The sequence below is a fragment of the Canis aureus genome, chromosome 1 (assembly GCF_053574225.1).
Source record: "Canis aureus isolate CA01 chromosome 1, VMU_Caureus_v.1.0, whole genome shotgun sequence".
In the NCBI taxonomy this organism is placed as follows: domain Eukaryota; kingdom Metazoa; phylum Chordata; class Mammalia; order Carnivora; family Canidae; genus Canis; species Canis aureus.
The window spans coordinates 14,346,148-14,358,799 of NC_135611.1; positions in this window are offsets into that span (position 1 = coordinate 14,346,148).

Consider the following 12,652-nt stretch of genomic DNA (forward strand, 5'->3'; position numbering starts at 1 on the left):
CAAGAGTCCTTTATAAAATGTTTTTTGGGGTTGCCTGGGTGGCTCAGTTGGTTGAGCAGCCAACTCTTGGTTTCAGCTCAGGCCATGATCTCAGGGTCATGAGATCGAGCCCAAGTCGGGCTCCCTGCTCAGTAGGGAGCCTGCTTCTCCCTCTCCCTCTGCCCTTCCCCCTGCTTATGCCGTCTCACTGTCTTTAATATAAGTAAATAAATCTTTAAATATATATTTATATAAAATGTCTTTTATCGCTTTAAGAAATGTCATCATACAGCTGTGGCTCATACACTGTTGTCATGCCTCTTGTAGTCTAAAAAAATTTTAACTTAGAATAGTTCCTGTGGCTTTTTGTTTTGTCTTGTGTGTCTGTTTTATGCTATTTGAATTTTTTTTTTTTAATTTACCCCAGTTGTCTTGTAGAATCTCCCACATCCTAGATTTGTCTGACCATTCTCTGATGACTAGATTCAAGTTGAACATTTTGGGCCACAAGTGATGGATCTGTGTCCTTACTGCATCACATCAGGCCAGGGAACGTTTGGCTGTCCTAGTGCTAAGTTTGACCACTCGGTAGCCAACTTCTTTTTAAAATGTAAAATTAAACCACACCATGTACAAATCTGTGTTTTCTAATTGACTCTGTGCAATGAAAGCCTAGTATATCTTTCAAAACAATCTTCACGAACAACAGCTTTTGTGATTTTTAAAAAAAAATTCGACTGTAAGTAACAAGGCTTCTCCATTACTGTGAAGGGGGTGTTTGAAAAGCCTGTGAACTAATATTGGTTATCTTTCACAGAATCTGGAATTTCTTCTACCAAGACCAAAACCAAACCAGACAAAACCAGCACCTTGCAAACAGAAAACCCCATCTTCACAAGTGGAGTTTTCAAGCCAGATTCCAAAAGGAGATAGATTGCTAAGGACAGGAGGCAGTGGGGTTGCAAATGTGGCCTCTGTCCTTGGGCCAAAGGGTCATGGGCCACCTCGCCCAGGCTCACCTCACTCACCTGATGGGAGTCCTATATTCACTGCCAATCAAGCCCAGCCAGGACTGCTTTGTCCTCTTTGTAGTAGGAGGAATGGGAGGGTGGGGGAGGAAAAGGAGATTTTTTCTTTTTAAAGATTTCTTTATTCATGAGAGACAGAGAGAGAGAGAGGCAGAGACACAGGCAGAGGGAGAAGCAGGCTCCCTGTGGGGAGCTCGATGTGGGACTCGATCCCAGGACCCCAGGATCATTCCCTGAGCCAAAGGCAGATGCTCAACTACTGAGCCACCCAGGTGCTCCAGATTTTTTCAATGCACTCGGAAATGGCTAGAATCCTTGTTGACATATTAAACTTAAAGAACCATTTTCAGGAAGAGATGTTATTAGTCTGAGTAAGTCTGAGTGAGTGTGTCTTATGATTTTGAGCTTGATCAGAGCTTTTTACAGAGGAGATGTTTCCTGTGTGAGCAGCCATTTCCAGAGTCCCGGCATCTTTTCCTAAATGCAGACCTAGTTCTGTCAAACTTGATGGATATTGCAGTCCACACAGCTTCTTATCACCACTTTTCATTTGGGGGGAGATGCTCTGCTGATAAGAACATGGGCTGAACATTCAATCGATAATAGTGACATAAATATTCTCTAGTTGTATAAATAAAACTGCTTTTACTGAACTATATTTTCAGCTTCTGGCAGCAGCAACTTTAGCAAATACCCTTTTGGGAAAACCCACAATAAATATTAAATTGGAAAAGACTTTCGTGAACTGAAGTCTCACTCCATGAAGTCACAGGAGCCAGATCTTATTTAAAATCAGTTTTCAGCTGCCGTTTCTTGGTTACAAGAATGAATTGTCTTGCTAATTGAACTTGAGATTCACCTTTTAATTATGAAGCAAATTGCAGAGCCAAAGGACAGGCAGGTAAAAGTGAGATGATGGGCAGTCATGTTGAAACTAAGACATCCTGCTTCTCCCTCTGCCTGTGTCTCTGCCTCTGTGTGTGTGTGTGTGTGTGTGTGTGTGTCTGATGAATGGATTAAAAATCTTTAAAAACAAAGAATTTTAAGAAATAAAATATTTAACCCCCCCGCCAAAAAGACATCCTTCGTTCCGTTATTTGTGGGCACAAGAGCTTCGCGTCCTTTGTAAATCCCCAGCAGTGTCTGAGAACATAAAAGTCTCAAAGCATCTCAGCGTAGAGGAAAGGAAAGAGGGAGAGGGTGAAAGATTCTTCTTTTACTGGATTTCCCTTTATTGTCTTATATTACATGAGAAAACAGTCTTTCTGTGACAAATAAATTCAAGAAGCCTGTGTTGAGGGATGCTGAATGGAGTGGTGGCAGATAGCTATATAATTGAAATCGTCTCACTTTGTACTACCTTCGGAGGGGCTTGTGTATTGGCTTCAGATTTATTGAGACAGATTATACTCCTGGGTGTAAATCACTTTGTAAAAGTAAATCAGGCAGTTTCCATAATTCCCTTCGGCCTCTGGGGTACAGTTTAATACACTAAGCCATAATTTACTATTAAGGGGGACCCTTGGGGTGACTTTTCCTAGGGAATCGGCTTCTCATTGGGAGACTCATTCATTATGTTACAATAAATAAGCCTCCCCACCTCCTCTCTGCCCTTGTCATCTCTTGTTTATATATCCAAAGGGGGAATGTGTGGGCTCTAGGTTTGGAAGGCAGAAAGTCGGGTCTTGTGTTTCTGGTGCAAGGAGATGTTATCTATTCTCCGGAACAGGAGGAGACACCACAGGAAGATGCCATCTCTCTCAGCCCCGGATCCAGCAGGATTTGCCCCCCTTAATCACCCCGGGCCTGGGCTCTATTTGACAGTTTGAAGAGAGGCCAGCCTGGGACCCCGGCACTCAGCTTCATTATGAAGCTTTGAGTATCAAACACTGTCTCCATAAGACATTTCTCTAAAACTGTTTCTCTGATTCATCTGATTTGCATTTTTGTTTGAAATGGGGTGTGACTGTGTTTTCAATGTTTTAAGTCCTATTTCTGATTTACAAAAATAATAACCGAGTGGCCACTTATTCCTCAGTTGTTAAAATGAAGAAGTAGAATCTGGTGGGGTGGGGAGGAGCGTGGAGCTGGGGATGCTAATCGTTCAGTATTTATAAAATTGGGCATTGAAATTAAGAAGATCCATTTAAGAAGAGGTGGCTTGAGTTTATTTAAAATGTAATTACTTTTGGCCTCTGTGATTTTGTTCCTCTTTCCCAGACGAAGACAAGAATTCCGCAAACAATGCAGGTCAGTGGAACCTAATATGCAAGAGAGGATTCGGGTGGTTCCAGGTGAAATTAAATTGCGTGCATGGGCAGGCTGCATTATAAGCAATCTCCAAGCTTCTTTCTCGCATTTGTGGTTTCTGGTTTCCTTCTGCTGTAGTGGTACAACTCTGCTCCATCCAAAGCCAGCGGTTCACTGGTTCACTTGCTGCTCTGATGACCAGTCTCCTAATACCTCTATAATCCTTCTTTCACACCTACATTTTTTCTATTTACTATGAAGTCAACAGGATTTAGACAGCCTTTCTTCTGCACCTCTTTGTCTCTTCTCACGGCTCTACTGTTTTCCTTTCCAATTTAATTTCTGCTTTCTAGCAGTTTCTCATTATGTAATTCAGAGACCAAGGGTGAAGAAGACTACTCAGGATTGTACATTCATGTTCCCCATGAGATCAAGGGTCACAGTTTTATTGAAAAGTCCTAGGGAACACTTCCCTAAGCAACCGTAAGGGGGGGGTGGGTAGGTTTGCAAGAGCTCTAAATTGTCCTGAGTTGTTTTAGAAAATTGGTCTTAGTTATAATGGAGATGTTCAAGAAGTAGCAAAAGGTCCAGAAAGTGAAGCTCCAAAGGTCCAAAATCAAGCTCTGATTTGTGAATTTGTTAAAATTATCCCTACACCCAGCGGTACCCTGGAGACCTTGCTCCACCCTGTCGCCTTTCAGGAGCTGAGAGAGCCTGGGACCAGCTGTGGACAGGACAACCTGAATGGAGCTCTCCTCTTCCAGAGATTGGGGTCCTCTGTTAGAGTCCTGCAAAAGGAGTTAGAGACCCAGGTAAACAAAAAGATGCCCACTCCTCAAGAACATTCTCTGGAGAGACTGATCGGAGACAGAAGTGGCATCAGCCACTCATCCACCAAGATGAGAAGAAATCCAGGAGACCAGGAAACCAACACACCCACAGTGGTAGCCATTTAGAAATATCACTTGCAGGTTTATGAGGAGTAGGGTGCGCATATGTATTGAATTTGTACATATATATATATATATATACATAAAAATGTATGTTTATATGTCCACACACACATATACACATGTATATTCTAACTTTGGCAGTGAGGCCTTCAAACCTGAAAGTAGGACTCTGGCATCACATCGAGGGCTCCTGGCAAGTGGCCCCTGTGTGTGTTCTAGCTTCTCTATGTCCAGTGTGAACCTGCTGGCCACAGACTACTTATGCAGGTCTCAAGTTATACTCTGTTGACTCTCAGCTCCATAGCTCACTAGCCTCAGTTTCTTCATCCATACAATGGGCAGAATGTGAGTTATTTTAGGTAGACCACATTATTAGCAACCTCATCAAATAAGAAAATACGTGTAATAGACTTAACACCTAGAAAACATTCAACCAGTTGCTAGTTATTATTACTTTTTATTAGGTTCCCTTCTTAGCCTTTGCCTGTTGCTAACAATAGAACTGTAAGTGGGGATCTTCTGTAAAAAATACAGAGGCTCCGTGACCCAGGATTTTTTTTCTTCTACATCCTTTATTATTTTTTTTAAGATTTTTAGTTTTATTTATTTATTCATGAGAGACACAGAGAGAGAGAGGCAGAGACATAGGCAGAGGGAGAAGCAGGCTCCATGCAAGGAGTCCCGGGACTCTGGGATCATGCCCTGAGCCAAAGGCAGAGCCTTAACTGCTGAGCCACCCAAGCATCCCTACATCCTTTATTCTTAGTCAAATGCAACAGTACATGGAAATTTAACTAAACATGAGTTATTAAATGACCAAACACCAGGGCAAACTTTTGGAAAGTCATAAAACTTTTACCAGCCAAAAATAAAAACGTCCTTAAGACTTGTGATGGTTTGGCAATTCCTGAGAAAAAGATCACAATTTTAAAGTAGGTTACCACAGTGTAAATGTCAGATAATCAATGTATATATTTTAGATATAAAAAGGTAAAGTAAGAAGTGAAAAATAGCTCGATTAATATCATAAAGTTTTTCTTTTAAAAAAGTCAGTTGGCTCTGAAAAATGTCCAGGTTGGTTGTCCTGAATGCCAAGAATTTTCAAGAGATTCATAAGATACAGATTCAGGGCTGCAGGAACAGGCTCTCTGCAGGCTGATTGAAGGAGCTGTGGGGGGCTGAGCGCTGTGCATTTGTAACATGTCATCAAGGCGAAACTTTTCACTGAGATGGTGGAAAGTATATTTACATGGTATGTTCACTCTCCGTCCTCAAAACTCCCAGAAGTTAGGGACTTGGAGATTTGTTCATGATGCTCCAGACATGGCTGCATGATTTCTGCAACTCTTTTGCCCTATGTGCCAGACTTTTTCATTAAAATGATATTTTTCTGGGGGTGCTTGGGTGGCTCAGTCAGTTGAGCATCTGACTCTTGGTTTTGGCTCAGATCATGATCTCAAGGTCATGAGGGATTGAGCCCCAAGTCTAGCTCCGTGCTCAGCGAAAAGTCTCCTTGGGATTCTCTCCCCCTCTGCCCCTCCCATACTCATTCTCTCTCAAATAAATAAATTAATTAAATATTTTTAAAAATTATATTTTTCTGATTTAAAAAGTTAAATGAGAGGCACCTGGATGGCTCAGTTGGCTAAGGGTCTGACTCTTGATTTCAGCTCCGGTCATGATCTCAGGGTTGTAAGATTGAGACCCAAGTTGGGCTCCCCACTGGGCATGAAGCCTGCTTGGGATTCTCTCTCTCTCCCTCTCCCTCTGCGCCCCCCACCTCCTTTCTCTTAAAAAAAAAAAAAAAAAGAAAGGTGAAAATAAGGGAAGTACAAATAAGTGCAAGGAAATTATTATAAAGTCATTCACAACCCAGAAATACCACTGTCATTATTTTAATGTTTTTAAAATTCTCTTTATTTGTTTGTTTGTTTATTTATTTTAGAGAGGGAAAAGGGGAGGGGCAGAGGGAGAAAGAATCTTAAGCAGACTCCACACCCAGCACCAACCTGAACCGAAATCACAAGTTGGTCACTTAACTGACTGAGCCACCCAGGTAACCCTAAAATTCTTTTTAAAACACATATGTATAGTATGTATATACACACACACACACAAATATATGATTATACATATTTTACTTTTAAAAAATGGAAATATGCTATGTGCACTATAGCCTGCTTGTTTTTACTTAATAGTATATTATGAATTTTTGCCTCTAATTAGATACTTTTAATACCTTTTCATGGCTATACATTATTCTATCATATGAGAAGTTCATCATTTATTTAACCATGCCAGCTTTTTCCTATTTTAAACAATACCATGTTGTGTGTCCTTATGTCCATCTTCGTTCTTGCACTTTCTGGCTTTTTGATTTCTTTCTGCATGCTGTGGGTTGACACACTTTCCTGGCAGAGAGCCAAATATATGGTTGCTCTCACCAACAAGTGACTCCAGGTTAAGAATGATCTCAGGAATCGCCACACACTGATTTTACAGGTAAACTTAAGGCCTAGAGAAGTTAAAAAAAAAATTGCAAAAAGTGTCCTACCTAATGAATGCAAAGCACAGACTAGAACCTGGGATGTGATGATCCCCTTTTGATGCACTTTCTAACCTGCTGAATCCCCCAAAGTACCCTGAAAAGTGAGGCTTTCAGTATCACACAAAGGAAGATATGTACACACACACATAAATACATTTATACACTTGCACACACATACACATATATATTTTGAGGCAGAATTAAATATAATTTACAATTACTTCATTAATTACTTTAAAAACATCAGTTCTTGGGGTACCTGGGTGGCTCAGTCAGTTATAAGCATCTGCCTTCAGCTCAGGTCATGATCCTGGGGTCCTGGGACCCCCATGTCAGGCGCCCTGCTCATCTGGGAGTCTGCTTCTCCCTCTCCCTCTATGCCTCCCCTCTGCCTGTGCTCACTCTCTCGCTCTCTCAAATATATAAATAAAATATTTTTAAAAATCAGTTCTTACCACAACATGATAGCATAAAATAAGTTTAGCATTCATGTCCCTGAAAAATTTTCCAGATAAGACAGACGTACAGGCAGGACAGACCCCGTCAGCCTCCAGAGCCCCGGGTGTCCCAGTACTGAGTAGGTGGGAAGCATCCCTGAGGGTTGGAAACAGAGCCCAGGCTCAGGCCTCTCTCTGACTTCCCTCCTGCCCTCTCATCAGCTCCTGGGAAGATGCTACAACCAAAGTTCGTCCAAAAGCCAGGGAAGCAGTGATGCAGCCAAACCTTGGTGACTTTGCGCAAGTCTTGGTGCCTTTAATATTGCTGTCCTAGGTTCACAGACTGGAGCAATCAAAGAAATATTCATTGACGCCCAAGATGACAACCCCCCAAAATAGCAGTGCTGCCGGTGTTTGAGGCACGCTGATCTCAGGGACCCGCTGACAACCCTCGGCAGGTCTTCAGCAGCAAGCGTGGTATTTAAGAGCAAGAGCCTCGTTAGCTGGGGTTCCATCTGGGGGTGCACAGCTTCTTCCTCTCAGTCTGAGCAGCCCCATTTCTATGTCGGGGTAGGGGTGTGGGGGCTGGATTTTCCAAATAATCCCAGAGGCAACTTGGGTTCGTATTGCCCTTTGGCTCAGCCGCAAGCGTAGCACCAACATGACTTCAGCAGGGTGGACATGCCCGGTGACATCATTTATCAGTGTCAGCAGAGACTTCAGCTGGTGTTTGGTGGTGTCACTGCATCAGGAACATAAACCAGTCCTTTTCCGACTTGGGGTTGACAGCTCGTGGAAGTCTGAATTGCTTTTAGATCTGTGCAGTTATTGCAAGCCTGGTATTTTTCAAATACCTAATAATACACTAGTATTTTACATAATTGCCTTCCCTAACATTCGTAGAAAACTATAAATAGTTCTCTTAATATGCACAGAAGTGCTTCTATTCCAGATGTTCCCATGGTGAAGGGACTTGAGCTATAATTTCCACCTATTTCAGGAGCACTGACACCCGGAAACTTGACAAGCACATTCTTTTCTTTTGCATCCTGTGGATTCCCAGAGCCACAGCCTCCAAGCCAGTTCAGGCCGAGCTGATCCCCCTCTGCTGCCGGCCCACGAGGGTGCCCACAGCCACTCCTGGGTCTTTTTACCTCCGTCTGAAATAAACGTGGAGCCAAACCTTTCTGGGGTGCTCTAACCTCTGCTCCAATGAGAGAGGTTTCGTGGTTGTTTGCTCGCTCTTTTTCTTTCTTTCTTTCTTTCTTTCTTTCTTTCTTTCTTTCTTTCTTTCTTTCTTTCTTTCTTCTTTTTTAAAGATTTAATTTCTTTATTCATGAGAGGCACACAGAGAGAGGCAGAGATATAGGCAGAGGGAGAAGCAGGCTCTCTGCAGGGAGCCCAATGCAAGACTCAATACCAGGACCCTAGGATCACAACCTTAGCCAAAGGCAGATGCTCAACCACTGAGCCACCAAGGTGCCTCTCCTTTCTTGTTTTTAAAGACTACTGCTGGTGGGTTGAGCAAAGACTTCCCTGTGTTACTTTTTGGGGTTCCCCTTTCTGGATTTCTGGGTTTTTGTGCCTCATACAAAACCACAGATGTGTGAATCTAGCAAACAGTCTCTGTCCATAGTCTGCATTAGAAATTTGACCACTAATATGTTGGGCTTTCTTTAGGCTGAACTAAAATTCACAGTACTATTTCAGTAGTCTGATTGTCTCCTGGAATCAGGGTGCATTTTCATCATTTGGCCCTACCTTGTCCCTCTGAGCGCCTTGTAATGCATCTTCCAAGGCCCTGTGGACCTGATTGTTCCCTGCCTCGAGCCTGGGGTTGCAGAGAGTCTCAACCCCAGGGCGGGGAGACATTGAGGGGGTGACTGGAGTCTCCAGGCCTCATCCATAAACTTTATAGGATGGGCAGAGGGACTACTTCCTAACCTCCTGCACAGTGTTAGAAACTCTGTCAGGTGGATCAGGACCAGGAAGATTCCCAAGGCGGTTGGGGATCTGGGGGTGCATTTTCATTAATCCAGCTCTTGGCACCCTTCCCTGGAAGTCTTTGGCCCCCACAGCCGTGGACACTCCAGAGTTGGGGTAATGCAGATGGATTCCCAAATCCCCAACCTGCCTGGGCATCTGCCTGCTAATGACCTGCCTGAGAAAGGACCAGCTCTCTTTTGGCAGCTTCCCCCCTCCTCCCTACAGAAGAAAAGCACACTTCGCATGTGCGCCTTAGACTGTAGAAACTAGAGTGCCACGTCAAGCCAAGGGCAATCTGGCATATTCGTGTTTCATCAGGCATCCTAAATGTGCTGTCTCTGCATATTTCTGCTAAAGAGAAAAGTACAGCTGCCGAGCTGGGAGTCTTAGTCCAGATTAAGTGTTTGGACTATTTTAAGGATATCTCTTCTTTTATCCCCTAACTATTGGCATAGTACTTGCCTTTGGACAGAAAGTGAGAAGGAAAATAGGCAGTGGGAACAGGGCCTTACACTTTCTTTCCATTGTTCTCTGTGAAGTGAGAACCCAGAGACACATCTGAACACATCCACTTGAATTGAGGAAAGAAGGCAGATTCTTTCTAGCAGAAAGCTGAAGTCTAATTTGGCTGATTGATTGGACAATGAGGACTGACTTTGTCAATTCATTTATATGACAGCTATCTTTTGTAAATTAAATGAGCCAAATGGTTGCTCTCGCGTCCTGAATAAATAGCTTTAAAGCCCTTGATGAGGTAAGAGCATTTTATCAAAAATACTCTTCGGTAAAGGCATAGCAAAATTAACAGTATTTAGATTTTTAAAAATCTTCCTGGTAATACTAGGTGAAAGAAAATTCCTAAGTGAAAGAATTATGGGTATAATTAATCATCATTTACTAAGTCTCTTAGTAGAACCTATTCGGTTATATTTTCCCAAAACTGAGAAACTAAATGACTCCAATGATGGAATAACAAATTTTTTTGTAGATCAGATCCTTCCTTCCTTCCTTCCTTCCTTCCTTCCTTCCTTCCTTCCTTCCTTCCTTTCTTTTTGGCTTTTAATAAAATTGGAGGAGGACCTAATTGAGTTGTCAAGTGATAGATTAATAAAAGTAATTTTTGAAGATGGATTAGTATGTGATTTTTGAAATATCCTTTGGAAGGAGTTCAAGAACAGAGTGCCAGTGCTGTAACAAAATGCCTGCTATTTATTTATCAGAGAGTTGTAGGACTTACATCTGTAAAGATGAAAACCGGGAATAGGATTGAAGCCAAGGGCTTGCTTGCTCCAGCAATCAGTAACGTTCACCTATGGATGAATCCATCTCTTTAAGGGGTGGGGGTGGGGGGGCATTTCCAGGAACATTTTACTTTTATGTGTAATAATTATATATCAACATTTGAAATGTATTTATGGTGTTTTGATCGATTGTGAACTAATAATAGTTGTAGCCATAACTCAATCCAGATAGGAAGGACTCTTTGGTGACTTATCGTCACTAGAAATTTCAAGAGTTTAAGATTCCAGTTGATATGCCTAGTCTGTGTCAGAGAGGCACGACAGGGTGATCAGTACTGCCTCGGAGCGTACACCTGTTACGTGGGGGTAAAAGTCTGTAGGAGAAGCAGAATGGAAATGTGGATTCAAGGAGAAAACGGGATCGTACAGATGTTCTAAGAGTTAAACGAGTGATTCACATCCTTTTCAAATGAATGATGGAGGTTTTCGACTCTTCTGTATTTACTCTTCATCGTGTACATTTAAAAGAGCGCTGTAACCATCTGTTTTTTCAAATGCCAGTGTTTACAACACACTGGAAAAGCACATCTTTTGTGATTGGTGTAACTTATGATGGAAATTTTGAACATCAACTGAAAAATACGTGAGAGGGAATCTAGTTCTGTTAGGTTTGAATTATTCCATAAGCTTACAGGAGAAAAAATTGAAATTCACGGCTCCAGGAGGCCCAGGTTTCTTGATATAAGACAACAGTTTTTCTCTCTCCTCCCCCTGAGCTTCTGTTAATAAGCAGCCTGCCTCTGGGGGCCACGTGGGACCAATGTCCCCTTGCCTGCTGAGTGTTTTAAAGTTTGAGCAATCTTTGGACTCCTTTTAAAAGGAAATATCCTGAGGATCTCTATTGTTGGCTTATATAATTTCTACAGTAATGTTACTTATAAATATAGAACTCCATTGTGACTCCATAGCCCTCATACACTGATTCATGAAAACTAATTTACAATTCAAAAATAAACCACAAAACCAACAAAACTGAACTTTTAGTTAACAAAACTGTTGGTATTGCTTGCTAAAGCAGACTTGCTATTCTCCATGGGAAAATAAAGCTGATTGCTGTGGCAGTGGTTTGTTTCCTTGTTCTGCTTTCATTGTGACAAACCACGTTCCCGGGGACTCACTGATTGCCTCGCCTTTTCTCTGTTCAACTACTGTGAAACCTTTATGGATAGTCTCCCAGGTAGTGTCCCAGGTAATGTCACCAGATGGTGTCACTGGGCTTCACCTGGTGAGAACCCTCCTTGACAGATCCCACTTTTATATCAACAGCACACATCACTTGGAATAAGAAAATTCTGTTGGACTCAAGAGCCAAGCTTACTCATTTGGGCCTTAGGACTTTCTGATATGCAAAATGTCGGCTTCCTTCATTCTCGACTAGACCTTTTTTCACTTTTAAACAAGATTTTACTTTTCAAGTGCAGAACTTCCCAAAGACTCTCAATTGAACTCTCTGAACCTAAAGGGGATTAAACGGGAAGGAGCACTGAACAAGAAAACATGAGTTACAGCTTCAACACTGCACAGCTGGGCTGTGTGATCTTGGGTAACCCTCTATGCCCCTCTGAGCCTCAGTTCCCTGTTCTATCAAATCAGAGGATAGATTTCATGAAATCCAAGGAGCTAAGCTCCCATCACTCTGAAAGTAATAGGCAGTCTAATCCCAAAGGGTAAAATAATTAAAATGTTTACAGAGCTCTACAGCTTACAGAGCACCATATCCATTGGTTCCTATAACAATGCTATGAGGTATTACTAGCATTCCCATTTTATAGATGAGACTTTTGTAATACTGAGAAATGAAGTGACAACTAAAGGCACACAGTTACAGAGCTAAGAGGAGATCTGGGACCTTTCTGTCTGGGATGTTGGATTTCTGCATTTTCTCTCAACTTGTTGCCATTCGATCAGAAGAGAAATTTCTTTCTACTTCACATCCAGAAAATGCTCTTTGTCCTCATAGCTAGTTGCCTGTTCACACGGCTGTGGATTGCACGCGTTCCGTGATTCATTCATTCACTAACTCTTATAGCCAGGATTTACTTACTGGCCATGTCAGGGCAGCATTATTCAAAGTGCTATGTGGGGATAGAAGAGAGCACATGAGCATCCGTTGTTCAGGGGCAGCTGGGGAAGAGGGCATACAGCATCTGGGTCTCTTCTTCCCTGATAC